This window comes from Schistocerca serialis, chromosome 3 (assembly GCF_023864345.2).
Source record: "Schistocerca serialis cubense isolate TAMUIC-IGC-003099 chromosome 3, iqSchSeri2.2, whole genome shotgun sequence".
In the NCBI taxonomy this organism is placed as follows: domain Eukaryota; kingdom Metazoa; phylum Arthropoda; class Insecta; order Orthoptera; family Acrididae; genus Schistocerca; species Schistocerca serialis.
In genome coordinates, this window is record NC_064640.1 from 431795072 (window position 1) to 431812582 (window position 17511).

Consider the following 17511-nt stretch of genomic DNA (forward strand, 5'->3'; position numbering starts at 1 on the left):
AGGCCAGGTCACTCTGGCGAATGCCTTGCAACGCGCATAGACCATTCAGTGTTGGGATATAGCACAGAGAAGCTACGAAACCGCACACTGGTGATAATTTCTACACTATGTGATCAAAAGTATCCGGACACCTGGCCGAAAATTACAAGTTCGTGGCGCCCCCATTGTTAATGCTAGAATTTAATACAGTGTTGGCCCACCCTTAGCCTTGATCACAGCTTCCACTCTCTCAGGCATACGTTCAATAAAGTGCTGGAAGGTTTCTTGGGGAATGGCAGCCCATTCTTCACGGAGTGCTGCATTGAGAAGAGAGATCGACGTCGGTCGGTGAGGCCTGGCAGGAAGTCGACGTTCCAAAACATCCCAAAGGTGTTCTATAGGATTCAGGTCAGGACTATGTGCAGTCCAGTCCATTACAAAAAATGGTTCAAATGGCTCTGAGCACTATGGGACTTAACTGCTGAGGCCATCAGTCCCCTAGAACTTAGAACTACTTAAACCTAACTAACCTAAGGACATCACACACATCCATGCCCGAGGCAGGATTCGAACCTACGACCGTAGCGGTCGCGCGGTTCCAGACTGAAGCGCCTAGAACCGCTCGGCCACACCGGCCGGCAGTCCATTACAGGGATATTATTGTCGCGTAACCACTCCGCCACGGGCCGTGCATTATGAACAGGTGCTCTATAGTGCAGAAAGATGCAGTCGCCATCCCCGAATTGCTCTTAAATAGTGGGAAGCAAGAAGGTGTTCAAAACATCATTATAGGCCTGTGCTGTGATAGTGCCATGCAAAGCAACAAGGGTGCAAGCCCCCTCCATGAAAAACACGACGACACCATAACACCACCACCTTCGAATTTTACTGTTGGCACTACACACGCTGACAGATGACGTCACTCCACACAACGTTTATCCACTCCCCGTCCAATGTTTACGCTTCTTACACCAAGCGAGGCGTCGTTTGGCATTTACCGGCGTGATGTTTGGCTTATGAGCAGCCTAACTTTCATAGTACTTGCAGTGGATCCTGATGCAGTTTGGAATTCCTGTGTGATGGTCTGAATAGATGTCTACCTATTATACATTACGACCCTCTTCAACTGTCGGTGGTCTCTGTCAGTCAACAGACGAGGTCGACCTGAACGCTTTTGTTCTGCACGTGTCCCTTCACGTTTCCACTTCACTATCACTTCGGAAACAGTGAACCTAGGGATGTTTCGGGGTGTGGAAATCTCTCGTACAGACGCATGACACAAGTGACACCCAATCATCTGACCACGTTCGAAGTTTGTTAGTTTCGCGGACCGCCCCATTCTTCTCTCTCACGTTGTCTAATGACTACTGAGGTCGCTGATACGGAGTACCTGGCAGTAGGTGGCAGAACAATGCACCTAATATGAAAAACATATTTTTTTGGGTGAGTACGGATACTTTTGGTCCCATAGTGTATGTGAGGTAAGAACTCAGGCTCTCGAAGAGGTTCAAAATGGTTCAAATGGCTCTGAGCACAATGGGACTTAACAGTGTGGTCATCAGTCCCCTAGAACTTAGATCTACCTAAACCTAACTAACCTAAGGACATCACACACATCCATGCCCGAGGCAAGATTCGAACCTGCGACCGTAGCAGTCGCGCGGTTTCGGACTGCGCGCCTAGAACCGCGAGACCACCGGGGCCGGCTCTCGAAGAGGCTTATGCCCGTAACGTGAGGAGTGTTATTCCTGCAGTCTAGTGAATACAATGACAAACCGCAGCGACATTAAATTTTGCCGTTAAAGTGAAACTGAAGCTATAATCTTGTTACAGAAAGTTATGCCTCCCTTTACTTAGTCAATGTCTGCCTTGACTTTGTCAAAAGACGGGAAACATTACTGTTCCAGTGAAAGATCAGAGAGAAAGAACTCAACAAAAATGAGAGAGATGTTGTAGCGTCAGAACGATATTGACGTATCGCCGTTATTGGAAAAGTTTCCGGTCACGGACAGGCATCCAGATATCAGTTTCGCTTTTGGTAAGGTTACATTTTCTCGTAGGTTGAATTAGGATCTCATTACTTTGACGTTATAGGAGGCAGCGAACGCTGGATACGACATTACCTTAGCTACAGTTACGTCAGTACGGCACGCGCTCTAATTTATTTCGTACGTGAAATTCTTGGTCCGTAACGCTCGACACCGAGAAGTGGAACCTTACTTTTTCGTAGTTCATCAGCTACTGTCGTATGACAGGAATTTATCATTTAAGAAGTAGAGGTCATCCAATAAGTTTTCTACGGACACCGGAGTGCTTTGATATGCATATAATTGTAATAACATAACATAAGAATTCAAAGACGTTATTTATTTTACAAAAAGTTGCGGGAAGTCCAATATGTAATGGTAAAACAATAGTTTAGTTTCCGGTATCAAAAAAATTGCTGATGGCAGTAACGACCTTTGATTACTTTATCTTGCTCACGGAGCGTTTCGGGAAATTTACATTTTAGGTGTGCTTCTTAATTTCATTTTGACAGTTTGAATGTGGTTTTTGCTGTGTGTACAATACTGCTGCGTGCTGAAAGCTTAACTATAATTCGAACACACAAGTATTTCTCGTTGCTGACAGTTGTTGTCCTATCGATATTGGTAAAATATGCAAACAGTTTCGTTTACGGAAATCAGAGTGTCCTCCTGTTATGTAGAAATTCACATATGACAATCATTACTTACACTGTCCACTTACGCAAGGAACACCGGAAAAATAAGCAAACTACACCCAGCATTTGGTGATGCATATCAACAACATAGGCGTTACGTTCTCATTATACGGACCATTTTTATTGAGGTGAAGGATATTACTCGTACTTGTTTATATAACAACTCCATGGCTAATTTTAATTCAAGCGTAGTTATAGTGATTCAGCTCCGTGGCTGTAGATTAAATTGCTTTAAGAAATACAGTAAGCAAGTAATTCTTATATGACTAAATAAAGTCATATAAAAAGCGGCTGAATGCTGTATGTGTTAAGGTGCTGGCTGAAAATTTCATTTGTCTGATTGTGTTAAACAAAATTACTTGCATCCAAAATACTCTAAAGAATCCCGTGAAAGAATATAAGTCCTTAGCAATTCCGCTCGAGGTTAATATATCCCTCCTGAATCTCTGTGAACAACGTGAAAATTGTAAAGTGGTGTGTATAGTTTTCTTCAATCACTAGAGACATTTCCTCGAAACATTGATCCAAAGTTCGTCCTCCAATTGTCGAACGAAGAGGTGATCGGTTAGGACACAGGACTTAAACTTGAGGGTAGCAAGACTCAAATCTCTGTCCGGCCATTCAGATGTAGTTCTTCGACGATCTTCCTATGTTGTTCAATGAGGATATCGGAATGGTTCCTTTAAAAGGACCATGGTTGATCCTTATCTAGCTGTGCCCATCCATAAAACAAAAACATCCGCCATCTCCTCTTTTGGTGCTGTCCGCCTCTGGAATAAAGTACCATGCACTCTGCGCGCAATTCAGTGCAGTGTTGCTTTTAAGAAGAAGTTTGTCACCCTCATAATGTTTCACCAAAAATTAACGTTTATGACCAGCCCCTTTGTCAAAGATAAGTACAGATGCTCCTGTTTTTTTCCCCAGTTACACTTAATCCTCTTTCCATTTCTCACTCAGTAACGTCTTTTCCTTTTACATCTACATACTCCGCAACGTACCGTACGGTACGTGGCGGAGGGTACCCTGTGCAGCTACTAGCCCTTTCCTGTTCCACTCGCGAACAGAGCGAGGGGAAAACGGCTGTCTATATGCCTTCTTGCGAGCCCCTAATTTCTCTTATCTTCGTGGTCCTCGCGTGAAACGTACGTTGGAGGCAGTAGAATCGTTCTGCAGTCAGCTTCAAATGCAAGTTCTCTAAATTTTTCAATAGTGTTCCTGGAAAAGAAAGTCGCGTGTTGTTCGAAACTACGGGTAACAAATGTAACAGCACACTTCTGAACTGTTACGATATCTTCCTTTTTCCTTTTCAGATTGACACTTTCCTAAAATTCTCCCAGTGAACCGAAGTCGGCCATTCGCCTTCTCTGCTACAACAGTCCTTACATACTCGTTCCATTTCATAACTCGTTGCAACGTTACGCCTAGATAGTTAATCGACCTGACTGTCTCAAGCCGCACACTTCCAATGCTGTATTCGAATATTGCGGGTTTGTTTTTCCTACTCATCTACATTAACTTAAATTTTTCTACATTTAGAGCTAGCTGCCATTCATCACATCATCTGGAAACTCATTTTATATCCTTCTACAGCCACTCAACGACGACACCCTGTAAACTACAGCATCAGCAGCAAACAATCGCAGATGGCTGCTCACAATATCTGTTATATCATTTATGTATACAGAAAATAATAGCACTCCAATCACTTTCCCGGAGCGCTTCTGACGGTACCCTTGTCTCTGGTGAACACTCGCCGTTGAGAACAACGTACTGGGTTCTATTACTCGAGAAGTCTTCGAACCACTCCCATATACGGGAATCTATCCCGTATGCTCATACCGTCGTTAACAGCCTGCAGTGGGGCTCCGTGTCAAATGCTTTTCGGCAATCTCTGAATATGTAATCTTCATTACTTGTATCTTGTCTTGTTGCCCCTCCTCTCGCTCTTCCAGCCTTTCCCTCATGCTTTCTGCTGCTAGACAGCGCTCGTTGTTTGAATGTACTTTCCTGTAATTTCCGTTGTTGTACTTCTTATTAACGAATATAAAGTATGTTCTTTTGTGGACTACAGTGAGCTCTATACGTTGTATTCCGTATTTGATATAATTTATTACATGCTTTTCGCAATATACGCTATATTATCAAAAGTATTCGAACACCTATCAACGGACGTTAATATGAGGTGTGTCCACCCTTCACCTTTATGACGGCTTGAACTCTGATGGGGTCATTTTCAGTGACGTCTCTGAATGTCGGTGTAGAAATGGCAGCACGTGTTTCAAGAGCCGAAACAGGAGAAGTTAACTACGTTGGACGTTGGACGCTGGGGTATGGAACTAAGTCGACGTTCTAATGGTTCAAATGGCTCCGAGCACTATGCGACTTAACTTCTGAGGTCATCAGTCGCCTAGAACTTAGAACTAATTAAACCTAACTAACTTAAGGACATCACACACATCCATGCCCGAGGCAGGATTCGAACCTGCGACCGTAGCGGTCGCTCGGTTCCAGACTGTAGCGCCTAGAACCGCACGGCCACTCCGGCCGGCGACGTTCTAACTCATCCCGAGCATGTGCCGTTGGATCCATATTGGGACTCGGGGCAGGCTCAATTTCTGAAATGTTATTGTCCACAAACTATTGTCTCATAGACGTTGATTTATGATAGGGTGCATTTTCGTGCTGATACAGTCACCGTCTCCGCTCTGCTCTGCTCCGTTCCTTTACTGTACGCAGTAAGCATGGCTTTAAAATTTATTAAGTGCAAAAAAGGGACCTCACACTAAGCACGAAAAATATACCCTTAGCATAACACCACCTGATCCTTACGTCACTGTTGGCACAACACATGAAGACAGGTAAAGTTCTCCAGTCCTTTCGCCGAACCCAAACCCTTCCATCGGATTGCCGCAGTTCTATAACGTGATTCATCACCCCAAACCACTCGTTTCCAGCCATCCACTGTACTGTGGCGCCGCTTTTTAGGCCACCTCAAACTTCGCTTAGGACTGACTACAAAAATGTGTGGCTTATGATGAGCTGTTCGAACTTGCACCCTATTACTTTAAACTTCCTGCGCACAATCGTTGTTCTAGATGGACTCATGGCAGCACTTCGGAAATGGCGCCTGATTTCATGCAATTTCTTCACAACCCACCTCCGTAACGCTCTACGGTCCCAGTCCGCCAATACATCAGATATTCCACTTCATAATCATAGTACTAACAATCGACTTGCGCAGCTTTAGAAGAGTAGAAATATTCTAAATTGATCTGTTCTCGGGTGACTTCCTGTGTGTAGTCCACGTTCGAAGTCTCTCAGATCTCCTGACCAACCGACTTCGGTGTTATTGGTTCTCTACTGGCGCGTAGTACTTCCCGCCTACTTTTATACGGTGGGTCCAACTCTCGTGACATCTAGGGGTCAGTTCCGCTTTACATATGGGTATCTATGTAATTTTGATCAGATATTGTATTCAGTGTAAAATATCTAAAATTCCTAGTTATATGTAAGAGAGGACGTGAGGAGTTTAATATTGCCAGCTTAAAGAAACCAGTAAATAAATAATTAAAATAAAAATTACCCAGTTTTAACTTATGCTGTGCCCATTCGTGAAATCGTCGTCGACAGATCGTTGAAGTATAATTTTCCTTCTCTTACCTGGGCTTAAGTTCAGTCTGTAATGAACTCAGTGTCGACGCCAAGTTCTAATTTTGCCTTCTCTGTGAGACATGTCTCACAAGCTTCTTCGCCACTTTTTTTCTGTGACAGGTGCGGTATAAATTTTAGAACTAACCGGAACGCATATGTTGTTGTTGTTGTGGTCTTCAGTCCTGAGACTGGTTTGATGCAGCTCTCCATGCTACTCTATCCTGTGCAAGCTTTTTCATCTCCCAGTACCTACTGCAACCTACATCCTTCTGAATCTGCTTAGTGTATTCATCTCTTGGTCTCCCTCTACGATTTTTACCCTCCACACTGCCCTCCAATACTAAATTGGTGATCCCTTGATGCCTCAGAACATGTCCTACCAACCGATCCCTTCTTCTGGTCAAGTTGTGCCACGAACTTCTCTTCTCCCCAATCCTATTCAATACTTCCTCATTAGTTATGTGATCTACCCATCTAATCTTCAGCATTTTTCTGTAGCACCACATTTCGAAAGCTTCTATTCTCTTCTTGTCCAAACTATTTATCGTCCATGTTTCACTTCCATACATGGCTACACTCCATACGAATACTTTCAGAAATGACTTCCTGACACTTAAATCAATACTGGATGTTAACAAATTTCTCTTCTTCAGAAACGCTTTCCTTGCCATTGCCAGCCTACATTTTATATCCTCTCTACTTCGACCATCATCAGTTATTTTGCTCCCCAAGTAGCAAAACTCCTTTACTACTTTAAGTGCCTCATTTCCTAATCTAATTCCCTCAGCATCACCCGACTTAATTAGACTACATTCCATTATCCTTGTTTTGCTTTTGTTGATGTTCATCTTATATCCTCCTTTCAAGACACTGTCCATTCCATTCAACTGCTCTTCCAAGTCCTTTGCTGTCTCTGACAGAATTACAATGTCATCGGCGAACCTCAAAGTTTTTATTTCTTCTCTATGAATTTTAATACCTACTCCGAATTTTTCTTTTGTTTCCTTTACTGCTTGCTCAATATACAGATTGAACAACATCGGGGAGAGGCTACAACCCTGTCGTACTCCCTTCCCAACCACTGCTTCCCTTTCATGCCCCTCGACTCTTATAACTGCCATCTGGTTTCTGTACAAATTGTAAATAGCCTTTCGCTCCCTGGGCTTAAGTTCAGTCTGTAATGAACTCACTGTCGACGCCAAGCATATATGGACCGTTATAAACAAGCATAGAAGCAGGTTGGGACCTTTCTGCTTGGAGCACGACACTGAAAAACGTTCATAGTAAGCTTTGCGTATGAAAAGAAATCTTTTTAGTATTACGCAATTTTTCAGTCTTTAAATATACATAAGATGTTACGGCGCTTTTGCGTTCGAGAGCCAGTGTTGTAGTGGGAATATAACAGAATTAGCATTTAACTAACGGTCTCTCGGCTTCCGTAGCGCAATCACATGCAAATATATACTCCAGTACTGTGTTGCACCATGTTCCGTCGTTTTCTTGTACACCACGGATAGAGCTTTTCCCTTATTCATACGAAAATTTGTCGATCCACTGCGTCCATAGTCTTAAGTCTTTCATAGGAACAATGGGGATTCATCGCTTCACAAATCTGTCCCATCGTAGCAGAAAATGAATTAGTTGTTTTCAAAATTCGTGTTTCCACTATCACGGAAAGCAATCTTTGTCAGCTATAGAACAGTCGTAAAAAGAATTAGGGGGAGCACTTTAAATTAAATACGTAGTTTAAATCTATTTTGCCACGCATTTCGAGAAATGTCTTGGAATCGGGAAGTAGAAGAAATTTTTATTTCTAAAATAGAGGGTTTTAAATAAGCATACAAAAATTTATCAAGTGATAATTTGAGTATAGTAAGCAAATATTCATCAAACGAAGTGCAGTAGCACTTGTTTCACTTCGGAACCATTTCCTTTGTTGTTAAGTACCTTAGAGAAAAACGGTCAATGGATCCCACATTTGAGCGTGAATTAACAATGCAGTCTTCTTAAGAATAATGCTCTCTCAGGTTGGTTGTGGATTTGTACACAGATGCTCGTACCTTGGAAATGATGCGACGTAGATAACGTATCTACGGAACCTTAGTTTCTTATTATGTGTTTGTTGTTTATTTCGACGGATTCTGGGCAGATAGCACCTCATAAAGAATTAATCGAATCTACATATGTCTATTTATTAACGTATGCAATAAGGTAAAAACTTAAATTAAATTACATAGAGTGAGTGGAACATTCAGAACTGAACAAGAAATTAGGTGATACCAGTGAGTCAAACAAAACTTTAATCGGAATGACGAAAACAAGACAAAATATTTGCGGAGATTAGCATTACCGTCTTCTGTCTGCTGAATCGACTGCTGGTGCTAACCTATTTAGAATGAGCTTGCTCTTGTTCGACCCTAGTAGGTCTCTTGATACAGGGTAGCAGAGTAGACGCCAACGTACATTTCTCACAAGGTTCCAGAAAAGAGGCGACAGTTAGGCCTACAGTTTTCAGAAGTTCTTTACAAAAATGTATCTCTAGAAGGTCACTGAGAAGGATCATATGACCCCGAAACCGATAGCGTCATGAATTGAATGGAACAATAAAGAATACAGTGAAATCACCAGAAGCTGATCTTCTCTTGTGTACAGTTTCCAAAATACAGAACACCGCACCTACTCATCAGCGATTCCGTCCAAATTTACAGGCAGAAATGAAAATGACAGAAGTGGAATTTCCAGACGTCTAATCGTGCATTTTTGTGAAGCAGTCGGGAGAGGCATGAGCCATTTATCTCTGTGTTATTTCTAGGAAGCGGTTGGCGCAGCGGAAAGAACCCAAACGGTAATCTGAGGATCGTGGGGTCGAGTCCTTATGCGGAAACTTTTTTATTTTCAACTTTTGCGGTATTTATATTACAAATAAAATGAAATAATGCTCAATATATTGTATTTATTACTATTTTCATACATATTAGAAGGAAATGCAAAGGAACATTTGAGATTACAAATAAGTTTCCAGGAAATTTTAAGGAGTATACGAGAATTTCGTACATGAAATTATTATTTTTTATTATTTTACAATTGTTTATTTACACGTGCTGCGGTGATACTCATCCTAAAAGCAAGCAAACCTATTGTTTCGTGCATCTGCCAGGGGCTGCCAGAAAGTCAAAACGAAACTGATGGATGTCCTGTACGCTTTAATCACAGTCCCTTCTTGGAAAGTTATTTGCAGTCCTTACGGATGCTGCTAGTACAATCCTTTCTTGCAAATTATTTTCAATCCCAGATTTTCTTTTGTGTCTCATTTTATGCCTTTTATGAAGATATAAATGAGCACAACATATTGAGCACTATTTCGGTTTATTTGCAATGCAAGTAACGTAAAATTTCAGAAGAAATAAAAAAGCTTCCCCCTAGAGACTCGATCCGACGACCTTCTAATTACTGGTCTGTGCTCTTTCCGCTGCATCAACCTCTTCCTACAAACTACGCTAACATAAAGGACTTATTTCTCGCACGACCCGCGCCAAAAATGCTTTCTTCTCTATTCGCTTGGCCATCTGGTGCTTCCACTTCCGTCACCTCGTTTCAGCCCAAGCCCTGCAGCCGGCCGCGGTGGTCTAGCTGTTCTAGGCGCTCAGTCCGGAGCCGTGCGAATGCTACGGTCGCAGGTTCGAATCCTGCCTCGGGCATGGATGTGTGTGATGTCCTTAGGTTAGTTAGGTTTAAGTAGTTCTAAGTTCTAGGGGACTGATGACCCCCGATGTTAAGTCCCATAGTGCTCAGAGCCATGTGAACCAAGCTCTGCATATAGCGTAAATCTGGACAAAACCGGTGAAGACGTGTAGACGTTGGCCCCATGTAAGTAGAACAATGCTGTCGTTAAGGTAGTTGACGAATTCATGCCCTTAGCTTAATTGAAAATGAAGAGCCGATGGAAATTCATCAAAATAAATGGTAAATAAACATGACTTCGACTTGAACGCTCTACTCAAACAGTGATTTCCAGCTTGCATGAAACGTAAAGTATAAAAGCAATGTCTGCTGCTAAGTCAGTCTTATGGCAGTGAGTTTAGTTCATAAATGCTTAAACCTAACAAAACTTGAGTTTTCCAACAGGAAATGGAATAGAGGCATGTTGGGAATAACGAACATGGACTGGAAGACGAACAAATTAACAAAAGTAGCAAAGAGCTGACGATGTCATAGTGACTTCTGTGCAGCAGAAAGGGAATGGTCAGGCTATCATCTAACACAGTCTCGAAAATGTCTTTATCCGCAATGTAAGGTGAGTGGTGGCTAATCAGTTCCCAGTTCATAATATTAGGGATACTGAGTTCCAAATATTCACTAATCTTGATGGCTACTTCCTTGCCTAGCATTGTTCGTGTTTATTATTCTAGATCATGGAAGATATTTGAAAGCTACTGCATGACACGTGATTGCGGACTTGGGATCGAATCCGTTTGTGGGTTTGCTGGCCGATATCGAACTGCCGAACTATCCAAGCAGATTTCGCGTCCCAATACGAAGACTCTCGAACTATCTTTTCCCTGCTACAATCCCCATATAAATACACTAATTGCCCATGCGTAAGTTACACAATACGTTGAAAATGTTCAGCATGGTGTAGCTTAGTCATGTTCGAAAGTTCATTTCTCAAAAGTACCATATTTAATGGTTAGGCGGCAGCCCCATTTTTAGTACACTACAATTCTTATTGTAAAGGTAACAGCAGTAGTTTCCTTGGATTGGTATGTGTCGCTTTCTGTCTTATGAAACGACTCTGAGCCAAGAGTGTCTCGTATAAAATACTGTTAAAACTTAAGTAATATGTTAGTGCGTAGAACAGAGTCTGCTGAACGCGCTCGATATACACAGCCTTGTGTGATGGCAGTGCAAAAAATGGTTCAAATGGCTCTGAGCACTATGGGACTCAACTGCTGAGGTCATTAGTCCCCTAGAACTTAGAACTAGTTAAACCTAACTAACCTAAGGACATCACAAACATCCATGCCCGAGGCAGGATTCGAACCTGCGACCGTAGCGGTCTTGCGGTTCCAGACTGCAGCGCCTTTAACCGCACGGCCACTTCGGCCGGCGATGGCAGTGCAATGCAAGCTAAATCCTAATTCAGACAGTTCAGAAATATAGGACGCTACCTCGCGTACACGTTGCACCTGCCAATATTAGCAAGGTATTTTGTTATTTTGTTTTAATTAGCCGTAACTCGTCAGATTAAAAGGCGGAAAAAAGCCACACATGCCAATTAAAGTGAGCATGTTGCTTGCAGCATAGGTTGCATATATTGAATAAATAACTCCAAAACTTTTTTAATAACACATCTCAGTGTACATGTAAACTTGTTAAAGGCTGACGACTTTTCCTTCCGTGTCACAATCTTCAACTGCAGTAGTGAGAGATTCATAATGGTCCGAATGTGTACGGGATCTCTCTTGCAATGCAACTACGCTACCATCAGTCATATGATGGTATAGCATTTTGAATGTACTAATTGGAATCTAGCTCACATTAGCTTGTTCAGTGGGCAGCCGAAATTTTTTTTAACATTCTAGCAACAGTTCTCTAGAACTCCATTTAATGAAGAAGCTTGGTGTTCTAGTGGTATGACCTGCAAATGTCATCTGAAAGTCGCCATTGTTTTCACCAAGTACCGAGCTATAAACTTTTATACTCCTATGGGCGCAGTAACTGAACTTCTGTCACAGCATTTGACTCGCTAGTGAAATGTATGGGCAAAGGGTTTTTAAATTACCGCTACCAGTCACAAATTTTGTTAACTATTGTATTACTTATTTATTTAGCAACATGTTTCGAGGTAATACCTCATCTTCAGGCTAAACGGCATTACAAAAACAATTTTACAATAAGGTCATACTGATGTCGCATAGTCTTTTCATAAATGCTGTCGTTATCCTGTGAAAGAAGAGGAAACTTAGAGGCGATTTCACTTTGGTAGCTGGACTGATGTTTGCATGAAAATGTTTTGTAACAAACAGTCGCTCACTTTGTTCTTCTGGCGCGGCAGTCTCTTTGTGATGAGCTGAGATGTTTCCATTTCCGTGGCTCTCTTGGTTTTCTTGATCACAGTTCACAAATTTTCGCTAACGTAACAGTAACTTGGAAACACGATCACAAGAACAAATCTGTAGTACGGTGGACAAGATGGCGGTCGAAATACAGCTGGTTTCGATTAGACTATCGATCTGTCGATCTATGTGATGTAATATGTTTACATGTCTTCTGCACGTCTTGTTATCGTATTACAGATGTAGGTTGACTAAATACATTACAAACTGAGCATCTGTTACAATATTATTGTACAAATCATGATATAAACTATGTATTTTACATATTTCTAAGCTATTACTGTGGCTAGAGTCAAACGACTGTCATGTTATGTATCTTTTATTCTAAGAGTACTGTAGTTAAACTGGAAAAGAAATGTGAATTTTTGAAGTCAGTCATTCCATTCAGGATCTCATTATTTCCTATGTGGTCATGACTGAATATTTCCATTTCTTCCAAGATGTACATTTTCCAGCTCTTTTTTAAATTATGTAGTACTTTGAGACCGTTGTCTATTGTAACACTGTGTCCTGTTTCATTTATATGTTTCTCTATAGCTGATTTATTCGGTATGCCAAGTCTTAAACAGTCAATGTGTTCTTTAAAGCAGGTTTTAAAATATCTTACCATTTGACCAATGTAATATTTGTTGCAATGACTGCATGTAATTTTATAAATTCCTGATTTGTTAAGTTTCTCTGTGGAACGTGAGATGTTACGTATCAGTTTCTTTTTTAAGTTGTTGTTGGTGGCAAAGGTGATCCTGATGTCTGGTTTTTAAACAGCTTGGCTATTTTGTCTGACATGGCACCCAAACATGGTAACGTTCTTTACTTGGGTTTTTGGATGTTGTGCAAGGAATTTATATCACATTGTTTGTTGGTATTTTTAGTTGTGCGTTGTGATAGTGTCTTTCATGTTGGTGATAGCCATTATTATGTGCAATTTATTTGATCGTTTTCATTTCTGTCTCATAGTCGGCAGCATTAAGTGGGAATATCTGTGCTCTGTTTAAGAAGGATCTGAATGCAGCTTGTTAATGTGAGTTGGGATGTGTGAAAGATTTATTCAAAAAATGTTCAAATGTGTGTGAAATCTTATGGGCCTTAACTGCTAAGGTAATCAGTCCCTAAGCTTACACACTACTTAACCCAAATTATCCTAAGGACAAACACACACACCCATGCCAGAGAGAGGATTCGAACCTCCTCCGGGACCAGCCGCACAGGCCATGACTGCAGCGCCTGAGACCGCTCGGCTAATCCCGCCCGGCGAAGATTTATTAATGACTGTGTCTGTGTATGGTAGTTTTCTATATACATTGATATTTAGGGTTTGGTCTGTGTTACTTATTGTCATGTGTAGAAAATTAATTTTGTTATTTTTCTCATGTTCTATGGTGAAATGTATGTGGATACAAACCTCCTGACAAATTAAAACTGTGTGTCAGGTCGTGACTCAAGCATTCGCTTTCGGAATCTGATATGATCTAGAAAGGTACTGTACCTACTATTGCTCAGGAGCAGATAATCGTAGCAGACCACATTATTTACTTAACCTGATCTGATTAGAGCCATCGGATCCTCTCTTACGTCGGACCACTGTTCCACACAAAAATCAAAGTTATCTAAGGAATAACAATGTTAATGTGACAATTAGTATTAAAATGATTTGAGTTTCTATAGTGACAATGCGAGTCAATAATACTGACAATGAACTAATAATTAGATTTACCGGTAAATTTTTAATTGATATTCATAAGTTTGAAACGAAATGTCGTTTATATTTATTTATTGTATTTATTTATTTTGAGAAATTCTATTCCAAATATTGGTGGCGGGATAAGTGAAATTCATCGGTTTTCCTACGGGAATCGCTGGCAGAGATAGTGCAGCGAATAACACACAGAATTAATATTCAGTGTGAAAGGAGGAGGGTTCATATAACAGTCTATGTACTATGTTTTAGGTTTGATTTTTCAACAGTTTTAAGATCTTCAGTCACAAACCAGAGAGCTTCCCTCCACTTCTCCTCCACTTCCCTCCACTTCTCCTCCACTTCCCTCCACTTCTCCTCCAACTTCGCCTCTACTGTCTGCCCAGCATTAAAAGCCTGTTACGTCACTACCACTATAAAATTGTTGTGTTAATCGCAAGTTTACAGTACATTAATGTTATTAAGCCTTGTTCGGTAGAGTTGGGAAGTATCTTTCGCAGGCAGTATGGGTGCGATAAAAGGTCAGTGTGGTTGGTACGTGTGAGGAAGGGCTGCTGACTTGCGAGAGTTATATGCGAAAATTATTACTTCTTACTTAAGGACCACGTGGGGATTTTTCAACTCTGGGTACGATTTATGAAATTAGTTTGAGAGATGAGAAAATTGCACGCGTAGGATTTTACAAAGAAGGTATCTGTGTATCGCTCGTCCGTTTCGCAAGTGCCACTTTCCGAGAATTATAAAGTATATCGTAGATCGGGAAAGAAAACCTGAGAGGTGATATTTTACCGAATTTTTTTCTAACTAATTTAGTTTCTTCATAATCGCACACAATAATTTTCTAAATTTCGGCAGATACTTGGGCGGCGCGAATCGGAAATGGTTGATAGCTTGGAGAAAGGGTGGAATGCCTCTGAGCACTATGGGACTCAACTTCTGAAGTCATTAGTCCCCTAGAACTTAGAACTAGTTACACCTAACTAACCTAAGGACATCACACACATCCATGCCCGAGGTCGGATTCGAACCTGCGACCGTAGCGGTCTCGCGGTTCCAGACTGCAGCGCCTAGAACCGCACGGCCACTTCGGCCGGCAGAAAGGCTCGACTTATCCCGAACACTGTGCCCTTTGCAGGTAAATGCTCTAAAGATGACATCGGTATCTACCAGTTGAGGAGTTTATGGAAGCTGCCAGAGTCATAATTTGTGAAAACTTAAACCGCCGAGATAGTTCATGCATGGTGTTTGTCTGTGACACAGTGCGTAGAGCTCCGTTGTTGGCAGAGAAACAGAACACAAGCAAAAGGTCCCAGATCCGTAGGTCATATTTAAGGACGTCATTTACAAGTAAAGTGCAACTAAAATTCATTACGCTGTGTAAATTCAGACGCTAGAATAGTCTGCAGACTGTGCTCCCGCAGCTAATGAACATTAATACAGAATCTTGTGGTGGGAGCGGCAACTACTGGTGAGAACAGGAAGTTCTGTTCCAGGAAATATGCATGGACTGTTGCTTCACAGTGTAAAATATAAACACCGGCAAGTCGCAACCATTGACAAGCACCGAACGATACCCATAAAAGCCTGCTTCTTGTACCCTCGTCTATCTACTTGTAATAAACTAACAAGGGGAGGCCGCCAATTGTGAAATTCAGATTCGATTCATACTGCGCATAATAAAAGTTCATGGCCAGAGGTGTAATGTGGCAAAGCACCAAGATGCACTTCTCAGCCGTTGTCGAGAAAATCGACAGTTAAAAGAAACCGTTGCCGTGAAATACTCTCTACGTTTAATATTTCTATACAGCGTCGTGGCGCAGCGGTAAGCGCTCGGGTTCGTAATCCGAAGGTCGCCGGATGGAGTCTCGCCCTATGCAACCTTTTTTTTTTTTTAGTATTTGTTTTTCATAATTCAAATATATATATATATATATATATATATATATATATATATATATATACATAGTTAACGGAAGACGTAGAAACGATATTCCGAAACGAATACGTATAGCGTAAGTCAAATAGAGACCCCACGAACACAAATTTGCTGTGGCAGGTATGAAATATAAACTCCGTTACTCGCTCGTTACACTTGAATGACAGATGTTGAATGGGCCGAAACGAGCCGCCGCATAACAGCGTAGTTGCCTGCTAACTTCGAAAGAAGGTAGATGCGGTCCCTAGCGCAACTTATAACTTTGTCGAAAATCAGTGCGGACGGGAGAGCTTTGGTACACCCTGTTAAAAAAAAAAACGGAAAAATGGAGGCGGTACAATTGGAGACCGATCCGCCTTCACCAACATGCATAAGCAATTCATTAATACTTTATATATATATATATATATATATATATATATATATATATATATATAATTTGAATTACAAAAAACTAATAATAAAAAAAATTGCATGGCGCGAGATTCGATCCGGCGACCTGCGGATTACGAACCCTTGAGCTTACCGCTGCGTCACGAGGCTGTAGAAAATTATTAATCGTCGAGAGTATTTCGCTGCAACGGTTTCTTTTAACTGTCGATTTTCTCGACAACGGCTGAGAAGTGCATCTTGGTGCTTTGCCACATTACACCTCTGGCCATGAGCTTTTATTATGCGCAGTATGAATCGAATCTGAATTTCACAATTGGCGGCCTCCCCTTGTAAGAGAAACAATTAAAACGCATTTGTGTCAGTTGATCCATATACTTAAGAATATCCTAGATTCAGCAGTGAATCTGGCAATAGCACTACTCCATATAATTTGTTAAATATTGAAAAATTCAAGTCATAACGAAAGTTAGAGTAATTGAGCCTTTGTTAGATTCCGTGTCAGGTCGGCAGTTAATCGATAATCAACCAGATACGGATCTGATCTTACTACGAGGGCGTGCTGAAAAGAAATGCCTCCGAATTTTTTATGTGAAAATGGTTAAGACTTTTTTAAATAAAACAGACGTTAACATACTAAGCCCTTACTCTTCACGTTCACATATTTGCAGCCTTCTGCCGCTAGAGGGCTCCGAATTGTAGCGTATAACATGGCGGTGTGTAACGTAAATAAGTCGGTGCGTGAGAAATCGTATGCGTAATAGAGATTCGAATTCGAAGAATTCGTCCACGAGAGGGGCACCCTCTCTTTTTGCGTGATAATGCCAGACCACTCAAGAGTGCTGCGACATCTACAACAATCCGATGCCTCGGGTTCACTGCCGTTTATCATACCTCACACAGTTCCTACTTACCCCCCATTCGATTTTCATGTAGTTCGGAAACTTAAAGAACACCTTCGGGGACTTCACTTTCATGGTGATGAAGTCTTGCAAGCAAAGGTGAGGTTGTGCCTCTGTCG

The 17511-nt window shown here is 41.4% G+C and overlaps 1 protein-coding gene across 2 annotated transcripts in view; it reads left to right on the plus strand.

Annotated features, from left to right (window-relative positions):
- The window catches only part of LOC126470317 (homeotic protein female sterile), a 568331-nt gene that overhangs the window by 6806 nt on the left and 544014 nt on the right, over positions 1-17511 (plus strand). The window lies entirely within an intron of this gene.